Genomic DNA, 18,572 nt, shown 5'->3' with positions numbered 1-18,572 from the left:
ACCAGTTATTAATTTCCTTACTTTTCTTGCCAACACTAATTAGTGTACACCAAATAATACTTACTCAAAACACAAGTTATGCGATTAATATAAAATACTGAACAAAAACAATTTATTTAGTTACAACAGTGTACTGTGTATACCAAAGAACAAACATGTTAATCGTTATTAAAAAAATATTTAATATTAATAGTCAAATTGCAAGACAGCAGTGCACTGGTTTACATCACAAAAAAAAAACATGGTTCATTCTACCATCTGTGAATGAAATAATTCTCTTATACAGTAATTATTTGGTAGTTAACTTTCCTAACTTTCTCTTTTTAGTAAAGATTTTGTTGGCTACAATATAGTAAATTTTCTTAGGAACAACAATTCGTCAATAAAACGCTAGTAGAAACCCATATTAAGTTTTCTGTTTTTCTGTACTATAACCTTCATTATTTATTGAGTAGCATATTTATTATTTAAACCTTGACCTTTGAACGTTTACATTCATGATTGCCCACCAAATGTAAAATTTTGACATTCTGCTTCCTGAATGAAAAGGCACTGTGATTTTTTCCAAGAGTTAGTAAAGCTTGAATGAGATACTCATTGAATATTTGTAAATCTAAATGAACATTTTGTTTCTCAGAGGTGTAGGGAGATAACGCTTTAATGACAGTTTATATGAATGTTCAAAGAGTAAACATCTATATCACAAAGTTTTTCAAAGGGCTGAATGGTGCATAATGAATTTTGTTTTCCATATTATTTACATAAAAAAAAAAAAAAAAAAAAAAAAAAAAAAAAAAAAAAGAGAACTGAGGGAACTTCATTGTTTTATTTATAACTTTATGGCCAAGCCAATTATTCCAGATACATTTTAGCAAATTTACTGAAACATACATGAAAAATGAGGTTTGTTACTCTGAAAGGGTGGGGATACACTATATACAGTACAGCCCCAGCTCATGACCGTATTAGAACTCGACATAATCAGATTTCGCCACTAAATTTCCAATAAACTTTGTATCGGTGTTCATACAAAAACCAAGATTCCGACCCCCAGATCATATGATGTTTGTAAACAAAACTGTTTCCGCCAGCCGCCGCTAGTTGGCGTCATCCAGTGTTACCAAATGTAGCATAATTTCATTAATTTGACCCAAGAATTGGAGCTTAGCATAAATTCTATAATACTTAGGGTTCCAGTACATTTTTAGAATGTATTTTCACTAAAATTTTAAATAAAGTGCAGAAAATTCCTCAATTTCATACACAGCCATAGTTAATTTATGTATCTTCCTTGTGAAATTGCCTCAAAAGCAGCACTAACAAATGAGTTGATTAATAAGTTTGAACCCAACCAAGGAATGTTAAATTCTGTGAATATAAATACCCACAGTGGCATGACAAACGATCAGTAAAGTGTGAATAATGTTTTTTCTTCATGAGTAAAGTTGATTTTTCTTCCTTTTTTAAGTTTTATTTTTTTAAGTTATCAAATTTTAATTGTCTAAGTGATTTTCAAATAATTTTCAAGTATTTATTAATTGTGTATGTGATCTGTTAAAGAAAAATGGTGGTTCAGTGGCATGATAATGATCAGTAATAAGTATGTAAGTTTTTTATTCTTGAGTAGAGACTGGTTTATTTGTTTAACTTTTTTAGTTTTAATTTTTTAGTTGATATCAAAATTTTATATTTGAAGTAATTTTCACACATTTTTCAAGTGTTTATCAATTGTGTATGTGACCTGTTAAAGGAAATTGTGTCTCAGTGACATGATAATGATGCAGTAATAATTAAAATTTGTGTTTTTCTTCATGCGTAGAGACTTATTTGTTTTCCTTTTTTAGTTTTAATTTATTAGTAGACATATCAAAATGTTGAATAACTTCCGAAGTGATCTTCACACATTTTTCAAATCGTATACTAGTAATTGCATATGTGATCTGTTAAAGAAAAATGGTGCTTTATTTCAAGTTTGCTAACATGTAGAGATCATTAAATAAATAGTTATACTACTGCAATTCGTCATTTGTAACATTTCACCTAATATACAAATGTTTTAAATTTCCATTACATCTTTGTTTTAGTTCAAATGTATTAGAAAAATGAGATAACAATAGATTAAGAGCATAATTCTGGCATAAAACTACACCACATTTGGCATATATTCTTGCTATTTAGCATACATCTGACTTGGACCGACTAGCATAATTTAGCAAAAGTTGTTGGTAACACTGGTGACGCCACTCTCTGCATTGTTTAAAGTCTGCAGCTACTGTTAACAAACAGTCAAACACATGTCTCGCACACCTTGTGCGCATTTTGTTTGCTTTTTCTGCGGTATTTACTGTATACGCAGTTACCTCTTTCTTCATGATGGGTTCCAAGACAGCCACTTCCCACAAGGCGAACAGGAAAAGTGTTTGCATGGCATCTAAGGGTTTCCTTCTTCAAAATGTTTCCTCCATTCCCAACTCCAAAATACACCTTAAGTTTCGTCTATCCTCTCCTCTATAAGACAATGCTCACACACGAGGCGTGCATTTCAGTAGCAAATGCAATACGTATTTAAGTGTTAGGTTTGGAGTGAAGGCTATGTTACGTACGTAGGTTACATGCGCGGTTTGGTAGGGAATGCAATCTTTGAGCTTTGTTAGGCTTGCCGGTAAATAAGATGTTAGCCATAGCTTAAATCAGAGAAGCCACTATGGTATATATATATGCGTAGTAATTAAGACGATTCTTTTATGCCTACTGTAATACGTCAATGTTTATGTGTGAGATTTGGTAGTGATAACACTGTGACATGCGTAACATGTGCAATTCGGTAGCAACGCAATCTAAGCTTTTTAAGCTTGCCGGTGAAGAAGAGGTTAGCCTTAGCTTAACTCAGAAGCCACTATGGTATACAATAATTATAGAAATCAAGCGATTCTTTTATGTCTACTGTAAAAATCGTCAATGTTTACGTGCGAGATTTGGTAGTGAAACCGCTGTTACCTATGTAACGTGTGCGGTTCGGTAGCAACGCAATCTTTAAGCTTTATTAAGCTTGCTGGTAAAGAAGAGGTTAGCCTTAGTTTAAAATTCAGAGAAGCCGCTATGGTATACGTAGTAGTTACAGAAATTATGACTCTGAAGAAGCCTTTTTAATGTTTTATTATGTTAGCAACACGTTTTGTGCTTACCCACTACACTACAGTCAACTTGCATAGTTACCTAGGTAGCCTATGGCGTTCGGTCAACAATCAGATGGACATAGACCAGTTTTCTTTTATACAGTATATTATACATTTAAAAGCATACATATAAGTTTAATATGATATTTATTTAACACTGAACTTAGTTAGCTGTATTATACATGTAATGTATTGTATAAAAAGGCAAGGGTAGGGTAATAACTGGTGGTCAAGAACGGATTAATCTATTTTCAGTTATTTCTTATGGGAAAACTTTATTCAGATCTTGAAATAATCGAATTTCGACTCTCCTTTTGGAACGAATTAGTGTCAAGATCCGAGGCTCTACTGTATATATATATAGACAGTTGTGGAGTGCTAGCAAAATATGACACTGCTTTCCTAATGATAGAAGCATTATGATGTTCCAATGCAAAAGAGGGTGAAAACTATTTTTTCTAAGCCCACAATTACTTTTTTCTTCAGTGTGCAGTGCAGAACATCAGCTTTTATGCTTTGAGTGTTAATTTGTACAACTTACTTGAATACAGACTTTACCTGTTCACCATAAAATCAAATGCACTTGTTGCAGCTTCACTATTGTCAAAAGGCTGAACCAGCAATAGTTCCGCCTTTATAATGAATATATGGTTTTAAGTGAGTTTCAGCCACCATCAGCATCACTATTTTGTCATTGGGTAGTCATGATTTACATTTACTCTTGATGTGCATCAGAAAATTTGAGTCATTTTGTTCTGAAGCTGAGCAGACCTGTTTGGAAAAACACTGACTCTCCTGATGGTACAGTAACTTTAAGGGAAAGAACTACTATATACCAAGAACACAATATTACCAGCTCTGATTTATGAATAATCAAATTTATTCAGTCATTAACTACAGCTGTTTAAATATGAACTTCAGCAGAGGCAAGTGTTTGAATGACTGCCCATCTGAAATTACTGGCAAAAATGAAATAACTAGTTTTATAACAGCAATGCTATTGCAGCGTTAGAAATACATTCAGGAGTATCATCTCTCTGGAGTTTATGAATATCTGCTTAATGATATTCGTAAGAATCTTGAAATCTCCAGTGACGTACTTCAGCGACATGAAAAATGCATGCACTGTGCAGTTAGCCTCAACTGTAGGTAGGGGCATTGTGGCATACAGTTTGATATTTCATTGTTCAGTACTTAAGTTTTACCTGCGGAAGAAGAAACGTGATCTTTTAATATTTTATGTGTATAAATGATCACTAAAAACCTAGTAATGCAATGAGGATAGGTTAGGTTATTAAAATTTCTAATGTAGGCTCCTGTTTTGAATCTGTAACCCTTAGAATACTATGGCAGTCTAATTTTAAGCACCTTAACCCATCTAGGCCCAAAAGGTTTGTCCCTTACCTTTGACTACTGTCAACGGTAACTTGCCTATTTTCCCATTACTATACTGTACTCAAGTTGCGATGAACCTATAGTTGTGTGTATGCTAATGTAACTCTGAGTACCTTGTCTGAAGGTTCTATCACACAGTTAGGTATCATGTTTGCAACCTTCTTACCTGACCCATGCTCCATCTCCAAAAATTGCAATATTGCTCTTTACCACATAAAAATAGGCTACAGCATGCTTTGCTAAATTTCTTCTGGGGTTTCTCTGCACTTGCAGTATGTAGGTTTACCTTTGTTATGTTTACTTGTTTGATATGTTTGCCCTTTTTTTTGCTTGTTGGTAACTTTTTATGAGCTGCTTGCCTTACCTGGCTACTGCTACCATTATTAGTCTTGCCTATTAAGACATTTAAATTGCTTTATCCAAAGCTTTATAAGTCCAGAACTGGGAGTTGTTAGACATAGGCTACTCTAGGAGTTGTTGGACACAGGCTACACTGGGTGTTGTTGGACACAGGCTACACTGGTTGTTGTTTGGCATAGGCTACACTGGGTGTTGTTTGGCATAGGCTACACTCTCGCCTGGCGTTAAACACTCGTGGCAGCTTAGAGATAGTAAATCCCCTTAACTGCTCTCCCAACTTCCAAAGAGAAATCGGAAGAGGGGCTGGAAGGTCATGAGAAGGAGCAGCAGCCTGCATTTGGCCTTGTTCTCAAGGCAGTCAGGGAACGACGACCTCTGATCAAAGGTGAAAGCCTATAAGGCTGCCTTTTGGAAGGCTGGGTTACAGCTTTACGAGGATCCTGAGGTGGAGATGGGACCTCTGGAGGAGGAGCAGACAATGGAACTTCCGAGGACGGGTACTCCGACTCAGGCATCTCTGTTTTTCGTGTCAAAACCTTGCAAAAAACCGAGGAAAAAGGTTTTACAGGTGCATGTGTATCTGCAGGAGCGAGAGCGAGTGTCAGCGTGGGTACGCAAATTTGCATGTGGGAGAACACCCAGAGCCACACGCGATAGAACGCTCACTACAGGTGAAATTGCGTGCCTTGTTGCGTGTGTAGACAAAGAAGAGCGTTCCAAAGATGGAACACGTCTGGGGCGTGATACTGGAGACCAAGAGCGCCTGCTGGAGTGTTTAGAAAAATGCTCTGGTGACGCGCATTGGCGCACACAGGCAGTAGTGCGTCTCAGTGAGCGCCTACTCTGTTGCTGAGGCAGCGGTGAAGCAGCAAGTTGGGTAACGCACGTTACAGGTGAGCGCTGTCTAAAAGATGCATGCGAAATCACGCTGAGCGTGCTGTCCAGGAGTAACACGGCGCACAAATGAATGGTGCGCATCAGGAAGTAGTTCTCGCTGCGGTGTAGAAGGTGGGGGCAAGTTGGCGTGTTGTCCACGAGAGGGATAGACAGTTCCTCTGCGACCTCTCTCTAATGAAGGCTCCTGTGAGTGTGCTGAAGCATCACGCATTGCAGGGGAGTGTTCAATTAGCGAACCCTCCTGTGCTCATACTGTAGCGTCGCGCATTGCGGAGGAGAGTAAATACAAAGAATGCACAAAGCCAAGTAGCTTACATGTGAAGGTCTGGTAGTTCTCGAAGGTGAGCGTGGGTCAGCACGTCTCTGAGAAGAGTCTTTACTACTTCTCTGAGAGTCACTGTTGGCTCTCGAAGGTGTGTCAGGAGGAGTCCGAGGACCTCATCCAGGGACAAGGCGAAGCTACAGGGCCCTCATCCCTGAGGACGGGCAGACAAGAGGACAGAATTGGTCAGCGTCGAAAAGGGCCTCTGCAGGGGAGGATGAGGCTGACTCCTCCGAGGAGACTAAGGAGGAATATGCAGCCCCAGAGGAGAGTGCCGACAAAAGTCTCTCCTTCGACAGCAGGCCAGGAAGTCCCAACGAAGGCCACAAAACACAAAGAGCGTCGTCAACACGTACTGAAAAACAAGGCTCATCCTTAGAAGGGCCAGGCCTTCCCATTTCACCAGGGGAAACGAGCAGGTATCGCTCTTTCAAAGTTGGGCCAGGAGTTAAATTGTTGCTCTTATGCGCTTCACTCCCGGAGAAGTGAGACGCTGAAGTTCCTGAAGGACGAGTCCCCAACGAGGAAGCAGAAGGGCTAGGTCGTTTAGTCTTCGAGGAAGAACCCGAAGACGAAGGATCCCCTTTCTTCTTCTTACTTTGCCACTGGCGATACTCAACCCACTGGGGAGGCGACCAAGTACGACACTCCTCGCAGGGGGATTCTGATGTACAGGAATACCCCCTGCAAGGACAAAGAAAGTGAGAGTCTCTATCAATCCTGCTCATGGAAGTCCCATACCTATGGACAGGACACCAGGGCAGGAACGCATAACCATATTGTCAGACATAATCGCATTTAGCTAGAAAAAGAAAAAGGATGTTATGAAAAATTTCGGCATTTAGCTAGAAAAAAAAAAAGAATGTTATGAAAAATTTCAGCAAGCCAGCGAGAGCAAAAGATAGAGGTCTTTCCCCGCTGCCGGCTATAATCAAAGTGACGACTCAATGAGCTAGTGGGGAGGCGGTGCTTCCCCACCGCCGGGCAGGTAACTACCAGCCCGGTAGTTCCTACCTCGGTATAGAAAAGAATGTATTAGCTGGTAGTTTCAGCTGAACTGCAATCTCTCCTAAGTAAAGGACGGACGGTTTGTATATGGTGTAGGAACAAGCTTAAATTCTAAATTTTCTACCTCATGCTTGGGCAACTTGAGTGGGATACCAACACATCTTTTGTGGAACCACCTTTCACATGTTTGGCATCCCACCCACAGAGAATTTGCTCCACTCTTCCCTTTGAATGCCCCACATTCATTCAATTCACTTTCGCTGTCATCATCGCTTACCTCAGTTCCTCAACACCACTGAAATCCCTCAATCATTGTCTTCATCTAGCATTTGCGGTTTGGCAGTGTTCTTGCCTTTCCCCTTCCCTTCGCTTTGCTTCTTTTTCCCAGCTTTTTTTGCTTCTATTTCCTTCTTACACTGCTCCTTTTTCTCTTCAAATAGCCTTTCCTTCCTTTCTTTCATCTTCAAGTATCTTTTAGAGTCTGATGTTCGCTCAGCAATTCCTGGAGGTGTTGTTGCAGAGGGAATCCCAGATGTGCCAAGTAAAGAGATGTCACTACTACTAAGTTGGTACTGACGCCCACTTTTAGAGGGAATTGCTTGTGGGAAAGGTGCAATTTCACTAGCATCTGCCAGAGGCCGAGTTTCCCCAGCATATGGATTCCTCTCAGCAGGACACGGCTTAATCATCTCAAGTTGCCTCCATAGCATGTAAGACATGCTTGGGGAAGGAACCCAACCTACATCAGTCTTCCTGCTTTTGTAAAGGGCTAATTCATCCGGTGGGAGCACAGCCTCTAAACGCTTCAGCTGTGCTCTTTGTCCCATGATAAAACCTTGGTTGAAGATTTCCTCGTAAGATGGGTAAGATGTGGGTTCTACTACTGATGTAACTGTAGAGGTCTCCGGAAGTTGGACAGCAGAAGCCTCCTCTTCTTTTTCTGCCGTAACAAACCTGGAGGTGTCGATGGCATTGGGGTTGAAAGGGACCAAACCTGTCGACCGGAATCCACTTATTATATTTTCACTCATATTACCTTCTCTCATGGCCATCATTAATACATATGGGAAATGTTTTCTTGGCATGTCCACAGCTGAAAGTTCCCCCCAGACTTCGTTGTATACCCTTCTGTACTCTGCCTTGAGTGGCTTAAATACAGACACATCAAGTGGCTGCATTACATGGGAGGAGTAGGGAGGAAGGTAGTACATAAGGATTTTCTTATCACGGGCAAATCTTAGAGTGTACCATTTTAAGTGGCTTAAGAAGCCATCCAAAATTAAAAGAACAGGTCTTCTAATATCCTTTTTCACAAGCTCATCTTCAAAACTGTTACCCAGCCAGTCATGGAACAAGGCTGGTGTCATCAACCCAGAATCAGAGCACCCTCTACGGTAAGAATCTGCCTCCAAATCCTGGTGCTTCGCATATACCGACGGATTTTTCCCTTTACTAACTATAAAAGGCCTCATGAGACTTCCATCAGCTGAAGCACAGCACAGGACAGTCAACATTTTCTTCTCCATTCCTGACACTTTAAAAGCAGCCCGTGTACCTTTCTTATCACAAACCTCGGAAGTCTCGTCTTGTGCGTTGATGACAATACCTGTCTCATTGCAGGTGAAAACTCGTGATGCATTGTCTGGGCTTAAAAATTCATTTGCATTTAGGCCCTCACCCACTAAAAAGGCTTCCAAATTTTGGAAAAATGTGGAGATTGTTTTTGAGGTTAAGGTACCCTTCAACTGACCTAGATTTTCCGGTAATTGGTTGGACACCTCAGAGTGTCGCGTCAGGAATCTTTTTATCCATCCATGAGTCGGTAGATTTTCATTTTGGAAAATTTCTATCTTCTGTTGATTAAGAATATGCTGGACTACCAATGGCAGACTCTGTTTGGTTCTAGAATAGCCAATCCTAGCCATTTCCAGGCACCAGTCTACTATATACCTTTCTACATCAGCAGACAGCCAGGGCTGGCTGGTCATGTTTGGGACCATATCCAGGCCCATATCCAGGTCCAAATCTGGGTCCACATCCAGGCCCTTTTTTAAGTATTTTCCTATAGTCTTACGGCCTATTGAATATTTTTTAGCAATCTGACGTATTGATATCCCTGCTTCCACCTCTGCCAAAGCCTTTCTGAGCATTTTTCTCCTTTCTCCTATTGACAGCTTCTGTGTAATGCGCACCTCTGACTCTCCTACCGTATCAGGCTTCCCCTCTTCAACCTCCAAGCCTCCTGAACCTTCGGGCAAATTTGTCCCTGTATGTTCAGCCATGACTCAAAGCCTACAAAATAGAGAAAAAAAAGTGGACATTAGAATATTGTTTAGTCCATTCTATGACTGCTCTCACGATACAACCAAATCATACGTATACATATATACACTCTAAAATTCCTTGAACACTTTCAATATTAGTTTAGACCTAGGGTTGCCAGACATCCTATTTTTCAGGGACATGTTCCAATTTTAATCATTTTGTCCCCTGTACCCCGCTGACCCTTCTGTGACACCTGTATTGTCCCGATTTTAGTTCACCATAATAATTCCTACTTGAAGTGAATGACTACTACGTTACTTGGTATGACTATCTTCTGAGGGATTTTATCTTCAGAAGGTTTTGATCACTTTCCATGGAAGTTATTGGACACTTTTCCAGCATGGGAACAAGTCCAATCATCTCGTCATGTTAAAAAACAAAGATTGAAAAACTGACGCCAACATCCTTTTTTGACAGCAGTCAGCATTGAAAAAACTCCTTGATAAACATATGGAGATCAAGCCTGATGAATGAGTGACCATGCTGTGCAATGAAAGATGAAGTTCTATATGTCATTCAGCAGATGGAATTGAAAGAACAATATTCAGAGATGTTAAATTTGTGCCAGTATTGATTAACCCTTTAACGCCTAAGGGGTATAATAAAATTCGTCTCCGTGTGCCGAGGGGGTCTCGGAGTGAGCGCCGAAGCGGAAAAAATATTTTTTTCAAAAAATCACAGTACGCTTAGTTTTCAAGATTAAGAGTTCATTTTTGGCTCCTTTTTTTTTTGTCATTGCCTGAAGTTTAGTATGCAACCATCAGAAATGAAAAAAAAAATCATTATCATATATACATAATGCGATATATGATAGCGCGAAAACAAAATTTCATATATAATTGTATTCAAATCAAGCTATGAGCGAAATGGTTAAAGCTAAAGAGTTAATTTTTTTCCGTTGTATTGTACACTAAATTGCGATCATTTTGGTATACAACACATTGTAAAACGATCAAAGCAACACAGAGAAAATATTATCACAAAAATTATGCATGAATTCGTAACGCTCGTACGTAAAAAAATGGTTTTTTAAAAAAATTCACCATAAATCTAAATATTGTTCTAGAGACTTCCAATTTGTTTCAAAATGAAGATAAGTGATTGAATATTACTATACTGTAAGAGTTTTAGCTTACAATTGCAGTTTTCGACCATTTCGGACGAGTTAAAGTTGACCAAATGTCTAATTTTTTTTTTATATGTACATATTTCAAAAATGAGAAAAGCTACAACCTTCAATTATTTTTTGTTGTATTTTACAGAAAATTGCGCACATTTTCATATATAAAACTCTATGAAACGCGTAATATGAAATGGAGCAAATACAGGCAGTCCCAGGGTTACGACGGGGGTTCCGTTCTTGATACGTGTCGTAAGCCGAAAATCGTCGTAAGCCGGAACGACGCTTGGAAATATGTCTTAAACTAATAAAAAGTTATAAAAACCTTACTTGTAATCCTTTGGTTACACTACATGTTGTTTCCTGTAGTTTTATGTACAACCTGGAGTTATTTTCATAAAAGAATGCTGGTTCTTGAAGGTAAAAACTATTGTAATCCTCTGGTGACACTATATTCTTGAAGTTTTATGTACAACCTGGAGTGATTTTGCCAAATCTTGAGGGCTACAAGAACAGCTGATTACTATTTACGTATCATATAGACTAATTAAAGTAAACGTATCTTTAAATAGACTTATATATTAGTATCAACAAAACATTTCCTGCCATGAGTCAGAGGCCGTTTAATGAAACGAACACTTCTCTGTCCTATCTGTTCAGAAAATAAACGTTACGTCAATCCCCGAGACCATTGTTGCCAAAGCGTCTCTCTCCGTCTCTCTCTCTCTCTCTCTCTCTCTCTCTCTCTGATCAAATTACACTGGAACCTTGACATACGATTGCCCTAATATACGAATGTTTTGAGATACAACAGAAAATTTGCGAAAATATAAGCTTTGATATACAACGAAATATTTGAGATACAATTTTGCGATGAGTGTTAGTTGTATAGGCGACCGATAAATGGCGTTCAGTCTGTTTGTTTGTTGGTGCTGCATGTTAACACGTCGTTGTTTAGTTTGTTGTATTTGCGCCTATTTTTCGTGTTATTTTGTCTATTTTATTATTAACCATGGGTCTCAAAGCTAAAGACAAAGCAGGTGATAAGAAAAAACCCAAGAAAATGATTTCGATGGAAGCAAAACATGAAATTATAGCCAAGCATGAACGTGGCGTTCGTATCGTCGATTTGGCAAACGAGTATGGTCGAAATCCTTCTACAATATCCACGATCATCAAGCAGAAGGAAGCTATAAAAACCTTCCAAAGGCATCACCATTATTTCTAAACTAGGAACTGATTAAAAAAATAAATAAAAATTAGTTTAGCAATGTTATTTCATTTGTGTTTATTACGTAGTTATTAGTGTACATACGTAAATAAAAAGAGAACAAATCGTTCCCTGCCACCCTTCCCTACCTCCTCCCCCTGCTGGCCTCACATCATCTTTCGTTGTGGTAAGTAAAATTCCTTTCTTTTTTTAATTGATTTTATTAACATTTATTATCATTTATCACATTGCTATGTTATTTTATCATTATGTGTGTTATTACTCGTTTATTTGTGTATAAATTGTGTATATTATATGTAATTTAGCTGTGTTTAGGTGGGTTTCATACCGCTAGAACGGATTAATACATATAACATTATTTTAAATGGGAAAAAATGCTTTGAGATACAACTGTTTTGATATACGACGATGGTAACGGAACAAATTAAATTTGTATGTCAAGGTTCCAGTGTACTGGAGAATGTCTCTCTTTGGATACTTCGATTTTGCCAAATCTTGAGGGCTACAAGAACAGTTGATTACTATTTACGTATCATATAGACTAATTAAAGTAAACGTATCTTTAAATAGGCTTATATTATTAGTATCAACAAAACATTTACTGGCATGAGTCAGAGGCTGTTTAACGAAACGAACACTTCTCTGTCCTTAACTCGGAGCGTCGGAAGACACCTCTCTCTCTCTCTCTCTCTCTCTCTCTCTCTCTCTCTCTCTCTCTCTCTCTCTCTCTCTCTCTCTCTCTCTCTCTCTCTCTGATCAAATTACTGGATAATGTCTCTCTTTGGATACTTGGAATTTGCATTGTAATCTAACCAGAAACTTCGTTTTTTTATTATTACTGGAAACAAGCAATGATTTTTTCATTATTTGTGCTTTTGGACTGTTATATGTAAACTTTGCGCACCGCAAGCTAGTATGTATTCATTCGCTCGGAAACTAGTTCCGCATATGAGGCGTCACTAAAAAACATCGAAAATACGACATAAAAAATGTCGAAAAGCATCATAGCCTCAAAATTTTTGTTGTAATCTAACCAGAAGCTTATTTTTATTAATATACTGTGCTAAACTATAAAGGATTTTTATCATAGTATGCGTTTTTTAAAAGCGTCTTTAACTCCCGTCGGAAGCGTCAGCGTCGTAACCTCGGAACAAGCGTCGTAACCCAGGACGGATTTTTCCATTGAATATTTCAGAAAAAGCGTCGTAACCTCGGAACGTCGTAAGCCGGAACCGTCGTAACCCGGGGACCGCCTGTATTATGATAATGCGACGTACGCATTTCGGAGATTTGCGGTGGAGACTCCACGCACGGAGGAAAGGAGTTTTTTTTTTAAATTCACCATAAATCTAAATATTGTGCTAGAGACTTCGAATTTGTTTCAAAATGAAGATAAGTGATTGTATATTACTAGACTGTAAGAGTTTTACCTTACAATTGCGTTTTTCTACCATTTCGGTAGAGTCAAAGTTGACCGAACGTGGTTTTTTTTCCATTTATCGTGATTTATATGCAAATATGTATTTCGAAAATGAGAATAGCTACAACCTTCAATTATTTATTATTGTATTCTACATGAAATTGCGCACATTTTCATATATAAAACTTTATGTAACAGCTAATTTAAAATGGTGTAAACATTACAGCCAATTGCACATATGATTTTATCGGAAGAGTTACCGTGCGGATGTAAGGAAAAAATTTTTTTTTTTTCATAAATTCACCATAAATCGAAATATTGTGCTAATGACTTCCAATTTGTTGCAAAATGAAGGTAAATGATTGAATATTACTAGAATAAGAGTTTTAGCTTACAATTGCGTTTTTCGATCATTTCGGTAGAGTCAAAGTTGACCAAAGGTTGATTGATTGATTGAGAGTTATCTGGCGTCACAACTACCAGGGTCACCGACGCCGAATACTAAATGTGATCTTTTAACTTTTATAATATATTATACAACATTCAAAATAACTATCTTTATGAGAGATATATAAATTTGATTTAAAAAAATAAATTAAATTTCTGATAAAAATATAAATAATATTCCGATAAAAAGAATTGTGATTGATCACATAACAGTAAAACTATTAAAAAGAAAACAAAATGTATATACTAAGACAGCACAGCTGTCAGATATATTTGAGAAGACCAGCTTCTTTGATAAAAGAGATAATGTTATTAATACATGCGCTTTCTCCCAACAGTTTTGCCATGCTATAATTACCCCCTGCTCCACTACTATAACCTAAAAAACGATTCCTAAGTTCCACCAGACTGGGACACTCAACCAGCAAATGCCTAACGGTTAGTGGAACTAAGCAATCGTCACAGAAGGGCTCATTCTCCCCATCCATCAGATAGCCATGAGTTAAACGCGTATGGCCAATACGTAATCTACACAATACAATCTCCCACTTCCTTGGTATTAGGTCATATTTCCAAGGGTGTGTCTGACTAGTAATTTCTTTCATTTTATTGGGGCCTACTCTGTCCCACTGAAGTACCCATAACTGCTGGATGGATTTCCATATATCATAGAATGTATCTCGATATGGAACAGGGCATTTTCTCGGTACCAAAGTTTGCGCTGCTGATTTGGCTAGCTTCTCTGCCTCTTCGTTTCCCGATATGTTCACATGGGCGGGAACCCAACAAAATGAAACAATGCTGCCTCTATTTTGGTGCAAAAAAATCCACTGCAAGATCTTCAACACCAAGGGATGATCAGTATTAAAGACTTCCAGGGACTGTAGGGCACTTTTGGAGTCACAAAATATTGTATAGCTACAAACTGGGAGTGTTGTAATATGTTCCAGTGCTATTAGGATGCCATACAATTCAGCTGTAAAGTTTGAGGCAACAGAAGGAAGTGCACCTCTTCGGTTAAAAGATTCGCTAAAAACCCCATATCCAACGCCAGCATTGGACTTAGAGCCATCAGTAAATATAAAACTTGTATCTACATGCTCTGATACATGCTCTAAAAATATGGACCTCATTTCCTCATCAGATTTATCCCTCTTTGCTCCACTGAAGTACCTGCAGAATTTCACATCAGGTAACCTCCAGACAGGAGTACTGGGATACACAAAGGGGATAATGGGAAATTTTTTAATATTCGTATCCTCTAAAATATTTTTAATTCTATAGCTAAAAGGAGTGGGATACCTTGGATGACTTTCATAAAAACCGTTAAAAATATTTCTACTTGCCACAGCAAATGCCAGAGATTTGGGGAGTCTTTGCACTCTAAACCAGTACCTAAGTAATGATGACTGGCGATAGAGTTCAAGGGGCATCTCTCCTGCATCAACTAGCATACTAGGTATTGGTGACAACTGGAAAGCTCCTGTGGCTATACGAATACCTGAATGATGCACCGAATCTAAAATTCTCAAGTTAGATGAGGAGGCTGAAGAATAAACTTCACAACCATATGACAGCTTTGACAAGATTAGGGATTTATGAAGCTTTAGTAACAGATTTCTATCAGCTCCCCAACTGGTGTGAGAAAGCACCTTCAAGATGTGTAGAGCTTCTAGGCTCTTTGCTTTTATATGTTTAATATGGGGGACCCAAGTCAACCTACTGTCAAAAACTAGGCCTAAGAAGTGTGCTTGTTCTACACATGGTGACCAAAGGTTGAAATTTTGGCACTTATTGTTATGTATATGAAAATATTTCAAAACTGATAAAAGCTACAATCATGAGTATTTTTTTGTTGTATTCTACATGAAACTGCGCACATTTTCATATAGGATACTTCATGTAACGGCTAATTAAAAATGGTGCAAAAATTATGTCAAAGTGACGAAATAATTTCTGAGATGTGTAACTGATACTTTTTAGTGCAATAAGAAAGAAATTCGCGCTTGCGCGCCTGCGTAACGATTGTAAACAAAACAACACCTTGATCCGTGAACTCCCAGCTTCCCCCAAGGCGCCTGATTCAAAAGTTTTCGGCTGGTAGGCCTATAAGTATTTTTCCGCGAATTTTTTAAAAAACTTTTGTATGTCGACGTAAATTAGTCCGATCAGAACCCAAGAGACAAAAAATGTCAACGTAAAATACATCCAGTAGGCATTTAAGGGTTAAGCATTCCACCTCAAAATGCTAAAGGTGAGCGTGCATTCTCAATCATGAATATCCAGTGGACTGACGAGTGAAACAAGTTGGATGTGGCTTCTGTGGAAGCCGTCTTTCAATGCACATGGATCCTTAATTTCAATGCAAAGAATTTCATAGGTAGGTGTTGGAAAATAGGGACCTGATAAAAATAACAAAATCACCAGAGAAGTATAAATAATGATTTTGTTCTTTTTGTGCATATTTCTTATTTCTATTCATAGTCATATGCTCCCAATGAAAAGAATTTTTAAGTACAGTTTCTGTATTTAATTTTCATACTGATTACTAATTTTCCCAATTATTCTCCTTTTATTTACTCTCTGGATTTTTGTCTGATTATTAACTTTAAAAATTATTTTCCACTTTTTGAATACCCCCCATTAACATTTTTGTTTTATGTTTTTCACTTATGCGATAACTGTACGTATCTGTTTTTATAATATACTGGTCTGGGAGTGTTTAAAGGTACAAATTTATGTATGGTGAGTAATTGTAATTGTCCCTGGAGTTCTAATCTTTTAATCTGCCAACCCTAGTTAGGCCATTTCCTTTAACTTGGGTGACACTTCCCCATTCTTACTTTTAACACATCAGTTTTGGATGAAGTCCTGGAGTAGTAAAACTCGTATCAAATTTACTGCTTCATACTGCTGGACTTAACGCCCATCAGCAGTGTATCAAACCCCTTTACACCCATAAACCTCTTTACTGAGAAGATTAACAGAGTAAACATTGCGTTTGCTCCCAAACTGAACACTTATGCGTATACGTATAAACACACATGCGCCTCTCTCTCTCTCTCTGTAAACTAATGCATTTACGTATAGTATATATAAACACATGTGTTTCCATCTCTTTCTCTCTCTCTGTCACTAGCAGATCTGGGGGTGGGGGTGGGGGTGGGGGTGGGGGTGGGGGTGGGGGTGGGGGGTTGGAACCTGGGCACATGCTTCAACCCAAGAAAAATAACAACAAAATAATTACATTCATACCCCTACACACGAGAGTCCCTACATACGAAAAATCCAAGGTTACGAAGGCAAAGACGAAGATTTTTTTGCTTCTGTGTACGAAAATAATTCAGGTTGCAAAAGGGTGTATGTACTGTAAAGTCCGAGATTTGCCCGACCCGCCGAGAACAATTTTAAAACTTGCGCGCCGCCAACTCAGTAGACTCGCCACCATCCTCCCGCTCTCCACTTGGTTCCTGATGCTAGTCACCCCCGTAAGATCCTGCTCACCAATTGGTCAGCATCTGTCCCATCATGTCTCCAAGTAAAGGTGTTCCTTGACCATTTTTTTGCGGAAGCGTTATCGTAAACACCTGGAATTCGTTCGTTCACATAGTTTTCGTTTGTTAACGTAAATTCGTGTTAGTGATTTCGCTTTCGTTGTACTGTAAGTTACATCATCGTGTTGTGTGTGAACTTAATTACTTATGTTATTAGCCATGGGTCCCAAGAATGTCGCAGAAGTTCACGGAAAGAAGAGGATGCTTTCTATGGAGATGAAGATGGAGATAATCAAGAAGTGTTAATGTTTTCTGCCATTTGTTAATGTGTTTCGTAAAGTTTAGTGTTAATGTTTTCTGCCATTTTTTAATGTGTTTTGTAAAGTGTTCATGTTTTCTGCCATTTGTCCTCCTCCTCTGTTGACATTTTCAGAGATCGCCTCACTCGAAAGGTAAGGTTCCACATTTTACTACATACGTACATACAATATTTCTTGTACCCTGTACACTAATACACTTTATTTACAGATACAGTCACGGTTAGGTTAGGTATTGAATGGTCCAAATTGTTGTATTACATTGTTTATTGTTCAATTTAGCTTTATTATAAAATTTACTGTGGTGTTTTTGTAGGGCTTGGAACTAATTAGGCAATTTACACGTAAAACGTAGTTCTAGATACAAAAAAATCAGGTTACAAAGGCCGCTTTGGAACGGATTAATTTCGTAACCTGAGGCACTATTGTATATTGAAGATTTAGATAAAATGCCAGGTCTAGGCCAAAGGCAAAGAACTGGGACTAAAGAGGTCATTCAGGATAATAAAGAAACAATAAAATTAAAAGACTGCTCCGAGGCAGAGCCTTTCAAACAAGAACACAAACAGGCAATATATATATTTATTACTCATGTTTCCATATATACATACTAAAAAGTTGTATTAAAATCTAATAAGAAACTTTCAAAATTTTTATCTAAAATTCATTCATTGCTCTGAGGTTTTTGTATTTTCATTATATTCTTATTTTTTATTTTATTAATTAAATCAGAGTTCCTTAGAAACGTCAATATTGGAACCACTGAAAATGTGAAAGATTCTGACAACATTTCTTTTACTGCTTTTGCTTCCAAAGCTTGACAGTCTCTGCCGGTCGTATTTTGGACATTTGCACAACTCACGTCTGACAATTACCAACACCTTTTGCACTCTGGAGCAGGGCCTCGTGGGCTGCTCATCAAGTGCCCATGCGTCAGAAGTGTGGGGCCTGTATGTGGATGTGTCAGGATTGCTTGTGTATGTATCTCTCTCTGATAAGCGGAACTCGATTTGGTAACATTAGGTTTTATTTGTTTTAAGTTTACTACTTTCAGGTTCTT

At 38.1% G+C, this 18,572-nt stretch overlaps 1 protein-coding gene across 2 annotated transcripts in view; it reads right to left on the bottom strand.

Annotated features, from left to right (window-relative positions):
* The window catches only part of LOC135199256 (uncharacterized), a 155,619-nt gene that overhangs the window by 15,580 nt on the left and 121,467 nt on the right, over positions 1 to 18,572 (bottom strand). For both annotated transcript variants that reach the window (XM_064227145.1, XM_064227144.1), the window contains one exon: positions 9,351 to 9,450. The gene's annotated coding sequence lies outside the window, so the exon portion shown is untranslated. The remainder of the gene's footprint in view (positions 1 to 9,350; positions 9,451 to 18,572) is intronic.

This window comes from Macrobrachium nipponense, chromosome 25 (genome assembly GCF_015104395.2).
Source record: "Macrobrachium nipponense isolate FS-2020 chromosome 25, ASM1510439v2, whole genome shotgun sequence".
Classification (NCBI taxonomy): domain Eukaryota; kingdom Metazoa; phylum Arthropoda; class Malacostraca; order Decapoda; family Palaemonidae; genus Macrobrachium; species Macrobrachium nipponense.
This window is presented reverse-complemented; position numbering and strand designations above follow the sequence as displayed.